The sequence below is a fragment of the Pteropus alecto genome, unplaced genomic scaffold (genome assembly GCF_000325575.1).
Source record: "Pteropus alecto unplaced genomic scaffold, ASM32557v1 scaffold42, whole genome shotgun sequence".
In the NCBI taxonomy this organism is placed as follows: Eukaryota; Metazoa; Chordata; class Mammalia; order Chiroptera; family Pteropodidae; genus Pteropus; species Pteropus alecto.
In genome coordinates, this window is record NW_006434825.1 from 5789184 (window position 1) to 5805109 (window position 15926).

Consider the following 15926-nt stretch of genomic DNA (forward strand, 5'->3'; position numbering starts at 1 on the left):
GCCATATAAAATAATTATTTTTTAAGTGGAATAAAGTTCTTTCTTTAGAGATAGATAAAAGGAGTTGGTAAATATATTTTGTTGTTGTTGTTGTTTTTGTTTTTTTTACTATCTAGTCATAGTTTCTATAAGTATTTTTCTGAAATTGTATAATCTGGATCAAACATCTTAGGTCAAGAAAGCATTGAAAATAATTCCTTGGATGCTCCGGTTAAAAATTTGAAAGGTGATAGCATTATGATTTGTCTAAAACTGCATAACAGAGCACACACTTTAAGAGGAAAGTACGTTATAAAAAAAAAGTGTCTGTTTCTTTTGTCAATTGCTTACAATCTCAAAAAAGAGCTATTGAAAACTGAAGCATAAGAGAACAGATCTTTTCTTTTGTTGTAAGAGGAAGTTAAGAAGATAAGAGGAGAATAATAGCTAAAAGTTGAGATTTGATTTTCAATCAATCTTGAAACTGAGAATTTAAGCACCTTCATCTGACATCAAATAAAAGTGGCCCATTGGTCATGCGATCAGTGTTACTGAGCTCAGGATGCCTTGCAAGAAAAGATTTTCACTTTATTTTATTCCTTTTCCCCCTTTTTTTTTTTTTTACTGATTCCTGAATTTCTCTCACCGGCTTTTATTCCAGACCAGTAGCTTGATGAGATAGGGTTGTGCAGTGAAAAGAGAGTTGGGAGAGGATTTTTTGAATATTCATATCAATATTTTTCAGTCCTACAATTATGAAAAAGAATGTCTTGAGCTTCAGATTCTTGTGTCAACTGAAGATACTATCTTACAGCTTTGTTGTGAGATTTTTAATCTATAATATGGATACCACACGAGGGCTGGCACGTATCTTGGCATTCAGTATGTCACAAACAAATAGCACCATGCATGGGACATGGTAAAAGCTCAATGATTTTTTAATTGAATTATATCGAATTGAACTATGAAGGTTAAATATGAAAAGAAAAAAAAAAAGAACCTGAGTCATATAATTGTGCCTTAGGTGTTACAAGAAAATGGCATGAGGTGTTTAAGGAATAGAGAAGTGTGTCATACTTTTATTTTTATTTTTATTTTTATTCTTAAACTTCTTAGTTTAAGAAGTTTCGAGCATATCTAACACTGCTTAGGGAATGTAGGAATTTACCTCACTCACCAAACACTTTCATTTTTGTTCCAACAGATATAAAAATAAGCCCTTTCATTTATGAAATTCTTTTTAATAAAAAATATTTTTTTTCCACACACAAACCTTGTTGCATAGAGAGCTCACGTATTCTTTCATTCAGTAAGCCACAGAAGTATATTATGGTAGATAAAAGCTCATATTTTGGAGCTCTTAAAGGTGAAGTTTAAATCTAAGTATTCTAATCTCCTGTGTGACCTTGGGAATATTACTTAACCTCTCTGAGCCTCATGATCCCCATTTTATAGATCAGGATACAAATCATACCTACCCTATATTGTTATTGTGAAGATAAGATGAGCAAACACATATAACGCACTCCTTGCAGTGGTAAACAGAAATGTCTAGTCAGTTTTGGGTGTTATTTTCATAAGAGAACATCTGTTATGTCCCAGACATTATACTAAGCAGATAATATCACTTGTTACCAAAATTGGAAATTAAAGCTGAGCAAAAATCATTTGTTCTAGGTCACAAGACTAGTTAGTGTACAACAAAGATTTATATATCAGATCTTTTGGTTCCAACTTCCATTAGCACAGTTCTCAAGATGAATACAATGCAGGTGCTTTGCCTAGTAGTACAACAGTTTGATATTGTATTTATGGATTATGCTAATAGTGATCAACGCAAGTTCAAACTTTTTCTATTTACCTGCCATTCCATGTTTAAACTTTGAAGAATTTACAATAGTCTGCCTTGTTGTAGGGTTAACGATGACACTGGCCACATGGAGGCAGGCTGGGTGGAGAAACTCAGAGAGCCTCCTCTCCTTTATAGGGCCTCCGCGAATGGAATGGGGCCAGAGAGTACCCAACAGCAAACCTGATGGTCCAGAGTACAGCTTCATTCAGCACATCAAGGCTTTGAATGCTTTTGGGTATTAGGCCTCTCACCTGAGGAAGGGCATGGTAGACTAGACATTTTAAGACTGGGGAAGTTCCATCTGACATTCTAGTACAATGTTTCTAGTACAATGTTAGCCAAGTATTAGGGTACTTTGACTTTAATGAGTGATTAAGTATCAGTCATCAACCTGTGACTATTACATCACGCCAAGGGCGAGTCAGTGTGGTTTTCAGGCCTCAGCTACATGAACTAAGACATTTCTGGTGCCTGGTAGCGTCCATTATTCCCTTTTGTTTAGCTAGACTTTTTTTTGGCTGATAATTGCAGTACTTTTACTGTATTAGTTTTAGAAATGATCTTTTATTTAATATCCACGATATCAATTATTAACAAAACTCTACATGTTACATGTTTCGATCCTGACTCCAATAACCTCACGATATATTTGAACACTAATAGCCCCAAAAGAAGACACTCACACATCTGTAACTAACTAGAAAGCCTGAGTTTTATCCCACTGGTTTGCAGGCTGGAAACCAAGCTCGATATAGCCTTTTTACCTTTATACTTTGTTTTCTCAATTGTATAAATGGAGAGAATGTCAGATCTGTGTCAGAGGGTTTCCCTCTTAAATGCTCTGAATAAATGTTATAAGGGCTCCTTATATTTCAGTTCAATCCCTTCTCTAGATCACACAGAAAAAAAAAAAAAAACCCCGTAAAGATGAAAATAGTAAATTGACATGGAAAGTGCTCAGAAACCATGAGTCCAAGTTTACCTTAGAAACCCTTTGGTTTCTTTGGTCTTTCAAGCAGGACACGATTTTGAAGTTCAAGGGCAGAGTCCTTGTGTTAAAAGGTGAACATTTCCAGACTTAAAAACAACACTTTCATTTTTTAAAATGGCTCTGCAAAGCTCCAAAGGCCCAGAAAGGGAAATAAAAGGGTATTTTTCTCCTTTTCATTTTTTGTTTTTGTTTTTGTTTTGTTTTTTGTTAATAAGGAGGTAGAGCTACAGCTAAGGTGAGGGCTATAAACTCTTTGCAGGTCCCATTGGAGAGGATAGGCCCAGTGTTCAGGGAGAGTTTTTATCGAAATGAAGATAAGCAGCAATTTTCAGATGTGGCCCGAACTGGCCAGCTCAGCATAGAGGACGTATGTGTCACTCACATCCTTAGAACAGGGAAGGTAGAAATACGGCCAGGGCAAAGGTGGAGGGTCAGAGGGGATACACTTTTGCTTTCTGACACATTCTCCTGCTCTGGAAGTCATCCCGAGGTACTTGAAAGAGATGACATGATTTCTTGCCCCAAGAGTATAATCGAAGGGAAAAAAAATCTAGGAACAGAAGTTGAACTTCAGACACAGTTTTAAAAAGAAAAATCTAAGGACCTAGCAGAGACGACTATTTGATATTCTCTTTCTGTCTGGCAAAATTACCCCTAAGGTAACGATTACTTGATTCTTTGGCCAAAGGGGAAATAGAAGGCTAATACAGAGGAAAAACTATTACAGATGAAAGTGTCAAGTTGAGTGGGAGGAAAGGTTTGGGGGATGGAGATGAGAAATAAAATCTAGCTCAAAATGTTGCTGTATAATTAAATTAAGCGAAACATATTCTAATGCAAAAAAGGCATTTGTAATATATTTTTGAGTGTAAAAAGTAAATGGAGCCATCCTTTTGGCACATGTATGTACACACATGGACACACATTCATGGACACAGGCACATATCAGATTCCTTCAATTACTACAGCTGGCAAGTGAGGGTAGGAAGTGAATCAAGGAGGACACTTTTATTTTACTTAGGTGGTTTTGTGTGGTTTAATTTGTTTCAAAATTTAAATGCTGAGTTTTTAGTAGAGCAAACGTTTTTAAATACAAACTGTGTATTTAAAACACTGGAACACATTTAAAAAGAAGTTAACTTCGTTCTCTTTAGAGTGACACCCTCACCATCTTTTCTACAGTGTAAACTCAAAGGGCACAGGGACTCTCTTTAAAAATTCTGAATTCCCAGGATCTACCATTTAGCCTGGCATGTTCAAGTCTCGACATTTTTGTCGAATGAATGTCATGAGGAGTGAACAAATGAAGTAACTGAATATCTGAGTGTGCCAAGTGTAGGCTTAGCACCCAGATCTCCCAGTTCATTCCTCTTTCATGGTTACACTGGGTTCTTTGGGGACCCGGATTCAGCAGGGAGTAAAGACAAGAGCTGTCCTAGAGCAGGAGCAGGGTCATCTTTCTGCCCATTGATAGCCTTTGACTGAATGTCCAGCAGTTGGAGGCAGAGAGAAAAACTAGGAGGTTTTTGTAAGTAGCCAGTATCGGGTTCTGGTGAGCAAATTAGATCTCATTCGTTTACATTAATTTCATTAATAATTTGGGTAAGTCACAGATATTATTAAAATAGATTTCATACCTAGAGTTAAGAAGGAACATATATAGAATATGATAACTTTAATATTATTTGAACATTAAGTAATGAAATAAGAGTAATGCCTCTAGGAAAAAGTAGACCGAATTTATACTAAGAGCGTGCTAGATACCAGCCTAGTTTTTGATACTTTACGTGAGCTTGGCAGTTTTGTTTTTTTAATACAGACAAGGAATTTGAGGGCAAAGTAATTAAGCACATCACAGGACAGTAATTCACAGTGTAATATTTTTATCTGCATCTCTAGCTGTGATGAGGACAAGAAAAGTAGCCTCTCACCTGGAGGGGAGGAGAGCAGAGAATAAAAAAATAGAATTTCCACTATTTCTTGGAGGCTAGAATGAGGTTTTTAAGACAGTTCGAAAGTTTTTCTCTGACTCCTATAGCATTTGCGATGTCAGAACTTGAGTTTCTATCTTGGCGTTCTTTTCTACTCATCTGGTGTGCGTGTGCGTGTGTGTGCACATGTGTGTGAGTATTGTGTGTGCATGCGTGTGCACGTGTGTGCGTGCATGTGTGCGCACGTGTGTATGTGCCAAAGAGTAGGACCTTGACCCTAAAGCCGATCTGATCCTGATGAAGCTGAAAGCTGGAGGTTGCCAGCTAATCACGCAGCGAGTTCTTTCCTGAAGTGGGATTCGAGCAGCCTATCTCCAATTCTTATTTCAGCCTCGTATATTTGGATCTGTTAGTATATTTGTTGGTCAATTCTTGAAAACACATAAAATATAGGATTTTTTTTTTCATCTTTTCACACAAACTTAAATGGGAAATGGATATATTCAGACTTTGAAGGAAATTCTAAAATAAAGCCAGTGTTTCACCTGGAAGAGTAATTTTCATAGTTTCACCCATCTTTGGTTATTTTGTGGCTCTTTATGCTTCTGAATCGTTAGACTAGAAATACTAACTCTTGAAACAAATTTTTCGGCTGTACTCTTAAAATTTTAATTTATGTACTATGGCTGGAATATCAGTTAGTATTTTATTATGTTAGTCAATATAAAAATTTAATTTCTATACCAATAAATACTTATTCAGATGTCCTAGACATGATGCCAACCGTGATTTAACTCATGCTTTGAGAAGTGAGGAGGGAATAATTTGATTAATTGGTTAGTTTATTTATTTAGTTACTTATTTTTTTAATTAAGTTTATTGGAGTAACATCGGTTAATACAATTATATAATTTTCAGGTGTACATTATAATTTAACATCTGTATATTCTATTGTGTGTTTACCACTCAAAGTCCGGTTTCCTTCAGCTACCATATATTTGATCCCCTTTACCCACTTCACTCTCCCCCTAAACCCTATATTTGACCCCCTTTACCTCATCTACTTCCCCTCTCCTCCCCCACCACCTACCCTCTGGTAACCACTAGTATAAAGTCCATGTCCATGAGTCTCTGTTTGTTTGTCCTGTTCCATTGTTGCTTTTAGGTTTATATCCCACATATAAGTGATATGTGATTTTCAACTTTTTCTGTCTGGCTTATTTCGCTTAGCATGATTATCTCGAGTTTCATCCATGTTGTCGCAAATGGCTGTATTTCATCTCTTCTTATGGCTGAGTAATATTCCATTGTATATATGTACCACAGCTTCTTCAGCCAATCATCTATCATAGGAAACTTTGGTTGTTTCCATGTCCTGGCCACTGTGTAGTTACTTATATTTTTATGAAGAAATCCTGGTTCTGAGATAAATAAAATCTGAATAGACTATGGAATGAGTAAGAGAATCACCAGATGAATGAAGAAGGAGCAAGAGAACTCCAGGAAAGGAATTTATGACATCAATGTAGCAGGTATAGAATGTGGGGCCTCCTCTAGAGGAGGGAAGTTTGCCTAAAGGATGTAAACTTCTGAGTGGATCTGGACTGTGTAGGGTCCCATATCCAGGGCAGTAGTAAGCAACAGTTAAGAGTATGGCCTCTAGTGTCATAGAGACTTGAACTCAAATCCATGTTCTGTCATTTTCCAACTAACAAAGGTGACTTTAGACAATTTCTCTACCTTCAGTTTTTTTCATCTATAAAATGAGTGACAGTACTGACTTTAAATATTCAGTGACACAATGAGTGCAGTAAACACACATCATTAGATATTTTTAAAAAATTAGGATATTTGTCTCATTAACATAATTTTATATTTCAGTAATTATTTTATCACTTAACAGTATGCATTAAGCACTCATATACATCATATGCCTACATATGTACTAAAGCTAGCTTTATGACCCTTTCCTATATGAGAGAGTTTTCATAACAGTCTGCAATCTGAACAGTGGGAGGGAGCTTTAGAAACTTGCCTTTAGTACTGGAAGCTGATTGTGTGGTACTAATTAAGTATGCAGATGGATGCATATTGACTGTCTCCACAACACTCATTGCTTTAGATTGCTTTCACAACACCCCCTAGAGGAATAGTCTTTACCTGTCTATTTATTTATTGTATTTCCTTTTTCTATAAGTTAGTGAAAAGCCTGTGGCTATAATCTTTATGTAGTTAAAAGAAATAAACAATTCAAATGAGGTCTTTGGTTTATGTTTGTTTTCCTCTCCCTGATAATTAGGGATGAATCATGCCTGAGATTTATTCCCAAATGAGAAATGTCCATAAAACTTGCAAGACATGAACAGCCAATTAGTAGGGCAATAGATGGCAGGTTTTTGCCAATTACACTTTTCTCTCACCCTTCTCTACCTACTCTACACTCCCACTCATACTTAATCCAGAATATGTGATTATTCATCTGTCATTTCATGAGTGTTGATTACTCAAAAATTACAAGATGCTGATGAGTAAAGCCACGTATGGAATAACGGGACTGCCGAGTTTGTGGTTCCCATCCCCAGTCTACTCTTCCTCTAAGCCATCCCCAGTGTGCAGCGTGACTCTTTAAAATCTGATCCTGCAGGCCCCCTGCTTCAGAACCTTCAGGAGCTCACGCCACTCTTGCTTTCTAGGTGAAGTTCAAATACCTTAGCATAGTGTTCAAGGCTCTTGCCCACCTGACATTGTTTCATACTGCATTCTTCACTGCAGATGGTGCAGCAACCAGAGGCCGCATAGCCGTCCGTGTCCCAGTGCCTTTGCATAACACTGGAGCCCCTCCTTTGCTTCCTCTCTAGTGCTCACTCATGTTTCAAAACTAACTCACGGGTTGTCGCTTTTTTCTAAAAGCCTTTCTTGACACTCCACCTAACTTGACTAAATTTGGATTCTTTTTTTCTCTGTTTCCATAGATACTTGAGTAAACCTCCTTAACAGTAATTATAACAATTTGTTAGAATAGAGAGGCATTCACAATTTGAGGCAAAGAGAGGAAAGAGACGATTAAAGTGGGTTGATACCCAGAATTAGAAGCTGCAGCCTTGATAAGAAAGAAAGGAAAAATTGAAGATAACATCAAAATTGTTTATGAATATTTTGAAGATCCAGTGAGAATGACTGCAGAGCTTTCTCTTAAACACCTCTGCCAGCCTTGCCTCATACAACTATTATAGAACAGTTTAAAACAAGCAGTGGGTCTATGCTATGCATGCATCTATAACATAAACACTAAAATGACTAATCAGGCACATTTATTGAGTGGGCTCTTTTCAGACATTGTCTTTGAGCCTATGATGAGGACTAAAATGCACTCCCCTTCAGCATCCGAAAAAACTAATGCAAACTATGCCAAATCTCAAAGTTCATTAGGTGGCAGAGCTAGGAATAAAGCCCTTTTTCACTTGATCCTAATGTCTATGGTGGTTATAGGGATAACACTGAAGGCAAAGGTGAACAAAGATGAGGTCAGCTGAGAAGCAAACTCTCATATGGTTTGATGGACCTGGATTGTTTAGCATAAACAGCTCCATTGTCTAGGCCAACCTAAGGGGATACTAAGCTTACCTGATAGAGACATCTTTAAATGTCCTTATTGGTACATAATTGTAACGACCCTTAGGAGACCATATCCTATTGGTGGAAATGGGGGAGAGATCGCTGTACTAACATAATATTTCAGTTGTCTTCTCATTGTGATTTTCCTATCTAACTATGAGCAACTTAATGCAGAAGTCTTTTCTCTTTAATTCTTGATTCCCTAATGTAAAGTTTCGCAGGTACCAGGTGGAAGACAATGAATGTTTCTGAAATGTTATTGCATGAATATAGTTTATCAGTCTTTTAGATAGAGTCTAATGCCAAAACAAAAGTTTAGAATTCTCTGGACAGTTGATTTCCAGATTTGTAGAGTTGGAGGAAATGAAGGAGTTGGGTAATCTAACACCTTCATAAGCTGATGACCAACTCATATTTAGAAGCCATGCTTCCAGTTTGCCAACGATCATACCTTTTTCCTTTAGTGCAGTTTAGGACTGAACGGCTCTTAGATTCATAGCATTGGAGATTGATGAGGGATCTTAGTGTTCAAATAGTTCACTCTCTCACTCAATAAATAAACACTTTTTATGGATCTCTGCCCATCTTGAGGGCTGGACACTAAGCACTGTGACTGGGAAGTATCTTCTCTTTGTGCCCAGGATGATGGCAGCAAGGCAGCCTTTTGTTCAGGATGCCAGCTGAGAGCCAGAACAACGGGTCTTTTCTGAAAATGTTTCCTGAGCTTTTCAGCTACTGTGTTTCAAACCAAAATATTGAAATGTGGCATATGGCCAATATTTATAGCCCATTTTGCCAAAGAACCTTCATGGAGCTTATTACCAGGAGGATTTTCACGATTACTCCTATCACAGTAAAAAAAAAAAAAAAAGGGAATTCACTTGAGAAATAAACCCTTGGGCTCAGTAAACAAAAACACACGCACATTCAGAAGCCTGGGTTACTTTTGCCAAATTCTCTCCCAACATCAGGCAGTTGCCCAAAGATACTCTAACTTCCAGCCAACTTGAGTTTCACAGAGAAATACTGAGACCGTTTTCATTTTAACTTCATTCTTTCATAACTATCTTTTAAAAAATCTTTATAGAAAGCGTTCTACAGATTTAGTGTTTCTAAATCTATAGTATTATAGATAGAATTCCTAGATTTAAAAGATGGGGACATACGATTAAATTTCTAATGAAATACTCTAAGTCGAGCTGCCGGTACTTTTTCACATTGCCAAGACCTGGAGCTACTCAGAGATGTAATTTTCCCTGGTGTAATCATGACTCCAAACTGGGGTCAGCTAAAAGCACTTCAAAAGCTATCTAATTCTCTTCCCTAAACCACTTTTCCTTCATTGCAAAAACATGTCCTTCAATATGGGGATGGTTGGATCTTTCCAATTTCATATATAGCATTTAAATTTGAAATTTATCAAGCAGTGGTATGCTAGATCTGGTTCATGAGAGCTAATTGTTAACTTTTCAGGAATTTGGAGAGCTGGTTGCTGGCCATGGTAGGGATGTTTACAACATGAAAATTGTCAAATGCAGCAAATCAGTGCTTTTAATTTATTATTTGCTTAAGAGCATACCACTGAAAAGTGTTCACGTTAGTTTATCCCTTCAAGCCTTTGTTAAAATGCCACCTCATTTTGAAGTGTTCTGTGATCCATTTGAGCCCATCTAACCCCCTTTCCCAATAGTACTTTATGTCGAAGCTCTTTTATGAGATAAATCATTTTCAACCATAAAGCATGGACATTTATCCACATCCGCAGGTTTTGTTTTCTTTCTGAAATCATTGTTTTGTGTTGGATTGCTCTCTGATTAAAATATTATTTAGTGTCTAGTGTAATGCCTTGCAGGTTTAGCAGTCAGAAAATATTTTGCAAATTGTCGGTAAAATATTAGCCCACAAGTGATTCAAGACTCTAGTTAGGCTCAATTCTACCATTCCTGCCATTAAAACCTTGGTTGAGATTCTGCCAGTTGGAACCACAGCAGTATCAGAGTATTGGCATTGAGTAGAGGTCATCAGCACCTGGTTTAGCTTTGGCCGAGATAACACTCCTTATCTTTTTAAGGCTGGTCACTTGCTCCATTTCTTTTGTTATAAAATTGCTCTTACTGGAGAAGAGGTAAAAGGGATATACCATCTTGTGCTTTCGAACTGATGAATTATTTCATAGGGTACGGAAGCAAAAACATTAAATTTTTTTTTTTTTGCAAGACAGAACAGCTATGAACATGCCGAAAGAAAGGATTCAAAGAAGAGTAAATGATTAATATTTCATTCATTCATTTATTCACTTATTCACTCAGCAGACATGTATTGGGTAAATAGTATATTTCAGATTTTGTTTTAGGTACTGAGGATATAAAGATAAACAAGAACTTGTGCATCCCTGTGGAAACTGCCATCTATTATAAGTTGAAGATGGAGAAAATGTATTTAGAGATATCCTCTAGTTATAGAAAATTGAAGAGCCACATACAATGGTAGATTGGTGGATCAGTTTTAGAAAGTGAAATATGTTATGTCTAATAGAGGAATATACAACTTTTCTCCCCTATATAATTAGAATTAAGTTCAGAAGGAGACAGAGAGATAAAAATGTGGGTTTGAATAGATCCTTCCTTACTTCTGCCCAGATTTAGACTTTCAAAGATATGTATAGATACTGTTTATACCCAGCGGAGCCATTAGTGCTGAAGAGCTTAGCTACATGGCGAGTAATTAGGAAGAGGTGATGAGGAAACCTATTTCCCAGAGGTCTTCGCCCTGCTTCACTCCCACAACTTCAGTCTGCCCATTCGTGCAATGGAGAGAGCTATAGCAATTCTGTTCCAACAGTGGCACAAAATAAATCACCGAAAGCCATTTTGCACTTGCCCAGGGACTTCAAGAGAAGATCTCAAAGTGAATCTGGGCTGCTGTGTGCCACAAAGAGGACCAACATTTCTCTTTGGCTTTAAAGGATGTCCCATTGTGAGAATGAACTTTGGGTTTTATCTCTCCCTTTGAAATAGAATACATCAAAGTGAGACATCTGAAGGCAAAGACACAATGATCCCCAATCCAAAGCCAAGTTCAAAAACACAGAGATGAGTTGTGTTATTATGAAATTGTATTTGCTGGCTGAGATGGACGACAAAGAAAGATTAACTTGCAAACATAAAACAGGCCTTGAAATTCCTATTAGTCTCAGGCTCCAGGGCACATACTTTTCCAGCAGGACACTTATTTTTTAGAAGTAGGGGAGCAATGTCATATGTAACACACGAGGCCTCATTTTTCCTCTCAGTCTGAAATGTGCAGTTATTAAAGCAAAGTTTACTAATGATTAGATGATGGATGAGGAAAACTGGTTTTGGTAAGTTCTTATTGAGAACTGTTTCCTTTGGGTGGGGGGGACAAGTTCATGCTTTTGAGGGCTGTATCCAATGTTAAAAGTATAATGATGGTTTTCCACATGCCAGCTTCCTAAAGCATAATTCCAAGTAAAGGACACCTACCAAATTGTAACTGTGCTTGAAAACTTAAATTATAACTAAATTACATATGTATCAATCATGTTAAAGGATAAATGCTTTCTAGCCTAGCTGAATTTAAGTATAGAGAAAAGCATTTCAAATCTATCCATTTAAAAAAATTTGGGGTCATCTATGACTCTGTCTACTTTTTTCTCTCATTCTACTGCAATAGTTTATCTGCTCATTTCACATTCGACACATGGGGCAGGTAAAATTTTTAATTCCTGGATCCTACCATCTTCTGTTGTCTTAATTTGGGTACCCCAGAACCAGACCCTGGCACAAGGATTTGAATGAAACGAGTTGACTTGGGAAGTGAGGGAAACACAGGTAGGAAAGTGGATGGTGATGTTGGGAAGGGGAGGCAGCCGAGGAAAGGTGCTCGTCACACTGGCTGACTGGGGTTACCAAACTCATCATCCTTATTGGTCACTGAATTCATACCTTGCAGGATTGTTTTGAAGATTAAAATATGCAAAGCCAGTTACTGAGGACCTGGCACATGACGACCATCTATCATTATTAATATTGCAGCAAAATAGTGAGAGAATAACATTTTCATGGAGCTTCTGGAGTTGGACATTGTCTTGAAGGCAGAATTATTGTGTCATATTAGGGAAGTGGGAAAAAAAATTTGTTTTCTTTCTTTTCCCTGAATCCATAGTTCAAATTGAAGATCTTCAATTTTGTCTGTACTAATTGCTTTCATTTGAACACATTAAACATTTCACTGGAGCTGTTTGAGATTTTATAGCTCTTTCTCATCTCATGTTGAGAGTAAAAGGCATGTTTTCAGAGATGAATTGAGTCTACCTAAGCATGAATGAGAGGAGCAGAGGAAGTTCCCTCCTGACATAATTTCAGAGATTAGTAATTTGTTAAAACTCTAATGATGCAAGGAGGAGCGTGGAAAACTATTTCTTTCCCTTTTGTCCAGTCTAAATGCACATTTGATCGCACATGGCAGTTTGTTTGCATGTTAATGCCTATGCTCTGTCACCCTCGAGGGTGCTTCCAATTCCTAAATTAGGTTGGTTGGGTGATTTAAGGAAGGGGTCACTGCATTACATAGGCTCTGTTTCAGAAGCATAATGCACAGATGTGGAAACCCACAGGAGCTTTGTTTTATCCCAGGGATGGTGGCTTGACTGAGGGCTGGGGAGAGAGTGTCAAGGGCCAGCAGCTGGCCAGAAGTGGCCTCCAGCATGTCTCTCTAAAGTTGGAAAAACGTAGCGAAAGAAGAAAGGGTAAGAGTACACCATGGTCTAATTAGCATTTGCTTCTTGTAGCCCTGAAAATGTCAGTCACCAGTTGGTAGCAAAATAAAGATGTAATGTTAGTGATAATGAATTAAATTGTGTCCATTTGCATTGGAATGTCATGATAATGATCTGAAATTACCATTGTATATATTCCTCTTGACAGTTTAAAATTGGACTCCCAGCTAATAGTATTTTGGATGAACTTTAAACCAATGAAATTGCTTTGAGTATACTCCTTTTGGCAAGCCATGTGGATTTGAGAAAGTTAATTTACCTCTGCTTTTGTTCAAGCTGTTTGGTAATTGATGAACATACCATAAAAGTTTTAATGAGTAACCACAGGGACCATTTAACTTATTTACTAGGTAGAAGTGAAACGTACTTGATTACCTTCCCTAATCTGGCTCTCCAAATGAAGCCAACCCAGAATAAATTGTGCGTGCGTGAGCACGCAATCTCTGTTGTTTGAAACATCACAGGCAAATATTTTTAGAAGGTCCGAATGGAGGAGTTGGGTTTTCTCCCATTAGCTTTGATTTATAGTTCTGCTGCAAGCATTAGACATTGCGTGGGGAGGACTCATGTCTGTGTGCGTGAGGACTGGAGGCTCTGTTGCAGTGGGGTTATGCAGCAATCCATAGAATCAGCACATGTCTTCACAGCAGCTGTTGTGTGAATAACTCTTCAGCAACACTCCATTATTGGGACGCAGTTAAAATAGAAGTCGTTTTTCACCCCCCACCTCCGGCCTCCTGGAGCCTAATTACATTATAACATCCTTTCATAAGTAGTCTTATTATTAGATAAGTGCCCACATGTGTCTTAGTTTCCCATTAAGTTGTATTCCTCGGTATGTCTTCATTGAGTGTTTTTTAATGGTATAGCCACATGCAAATCAAGAAGGTTGCGTTGAAGTAGCGGCAGAGTCTGTCCCATTCACAGCACCTCAGCGGGAGCCCCTTCCAGCCTCATCACTTACTAACTGCGCCTTTGGGGAGGTGTTAACCCAGCTCCCCAGGCTCCAGTTTCCTCATCTGGAATTATGAGCTGACAGTAAAAGTCTGTCGTGAGGACGAAATTAGGTAACTCTTATGAAACACATGATATGGTGGCTGGAACAGTGTCCTCACCTGGAAGGTCTTGGTGAAGGGCCCAGACCCCACTCCTAAGTCCGGGGTGGGGCTGGAGAATCTGCATTTCTTCTAAGATCTCAGGCAGTGCTAGCCCAGGGGCCACACTTCCACAACCAACAATCTAGATGATAAAAGATACTTGAGAATTTTGGTTTTCTTCTTCCATGGCTGGGACAAGTTGCTACATTAGTATAAGCCCATAGAGGGCTCCAATCATGTTTTATTCACCTGGAATATCTACCTACCCCAGAAACTAACATAATCAGTATGGAGGACTGAATCAAATTGAGCTGCGATTTTTAGAAACTCTAGCAACTGCATAATACAACGTCGTTGTATAGTCAGTCAGAAAGCAGAAACTGAAGCCAGATTGCCTGTGACGTGGTGTGATCCCAGCTTTGCCACTTATTGTTTATAGGTCCTTGGGCATGTTTTAAACTCCTTAAAGCCTCTGCTTTTTCATATATGAATTGGGTATAGTAGTAGTATCTACACTATAGTGTTGTTTATTATATTTATGTCCCTTAATTCTGCAAGTGCTTAGTACAGTATCAGAGAAGATCTTGTTTCTGAAAGTTGTTATGTCACATTAGAGACATTCTGTGTTTTTATATTTACCTCAAGGTGCAACTCCCCGCCGTGAGTGATGACAGACAGGAATTATACTGATTTGCATTAAGAAATAGTTATATCAGATAACCTAGCTCCATTACATATGGAAACAGATGTTTTGAAGAAATAGGTTTTATGGATGTAACTGGATGTTCTGGGTCCAATGAAGTTATCCGTTTCTTATGGGAACTTACTTGGGGGAGGCAGTGGCCCACAAAAATAATGAAGGCTGACCCAGAGGTGTGAAAAAGGGCATTAAAAATCAACTTCTCCCTTTCTACCATTGCATCTTGGTCTGACTCTATTCACAAGTGGTGAGGGTTCTGAAATCAAGACTGACCTGGTATAAGGATGGGATATAGCCCCTCCAACTTTGGGGAAAAGATTATGTACGGAGAAATCATAATTATTAAAATAATGTACGTTGAGAAAAGTAATGAAAAGATATAAGAAGAGAATGAAAACCATCCTGATTTTTATCTTCTACAGTTAACCACATTAGCATTTATACCTCCCCAATTTTTCTATGTAGACATACACACGTAATTTATTTATTAAATCGAATTTACAATTTTATCCATGCCGGTTTTACTGTGTCTTTCTCTATGAATAATATATCATGGATGGCTTTCTATATTAAAAATAATCTACATTATTTCAATGTCTACATAGAATTCCATTGTTTGGATATATCATAAGTGACATCAAATCTATGAACTGCGGTGTGATGAATACTTTGTATATATATATTTGTAAATTTTTCTTAAATTCTTTATGATAATTTCCGAAATGTTGAACGACTCATCAAATATTATGCAGATTTTAGAATTTTGAGCAGAAAGTTAGTTACATAGAGTGATGGGAAAGCTTTTATTGTAATATTTTTGCTAGCTAGTGATCATTCATTCATTTGTTCATTAATTATGAATGAATTCCTGATATGTGCCAGGCCTTGAATATAACAATAAATAAGTGCAGCTTAAATGTGTTTAAGATAGTGAAAATGCCAGTGTACTTTCACTCATTGGGG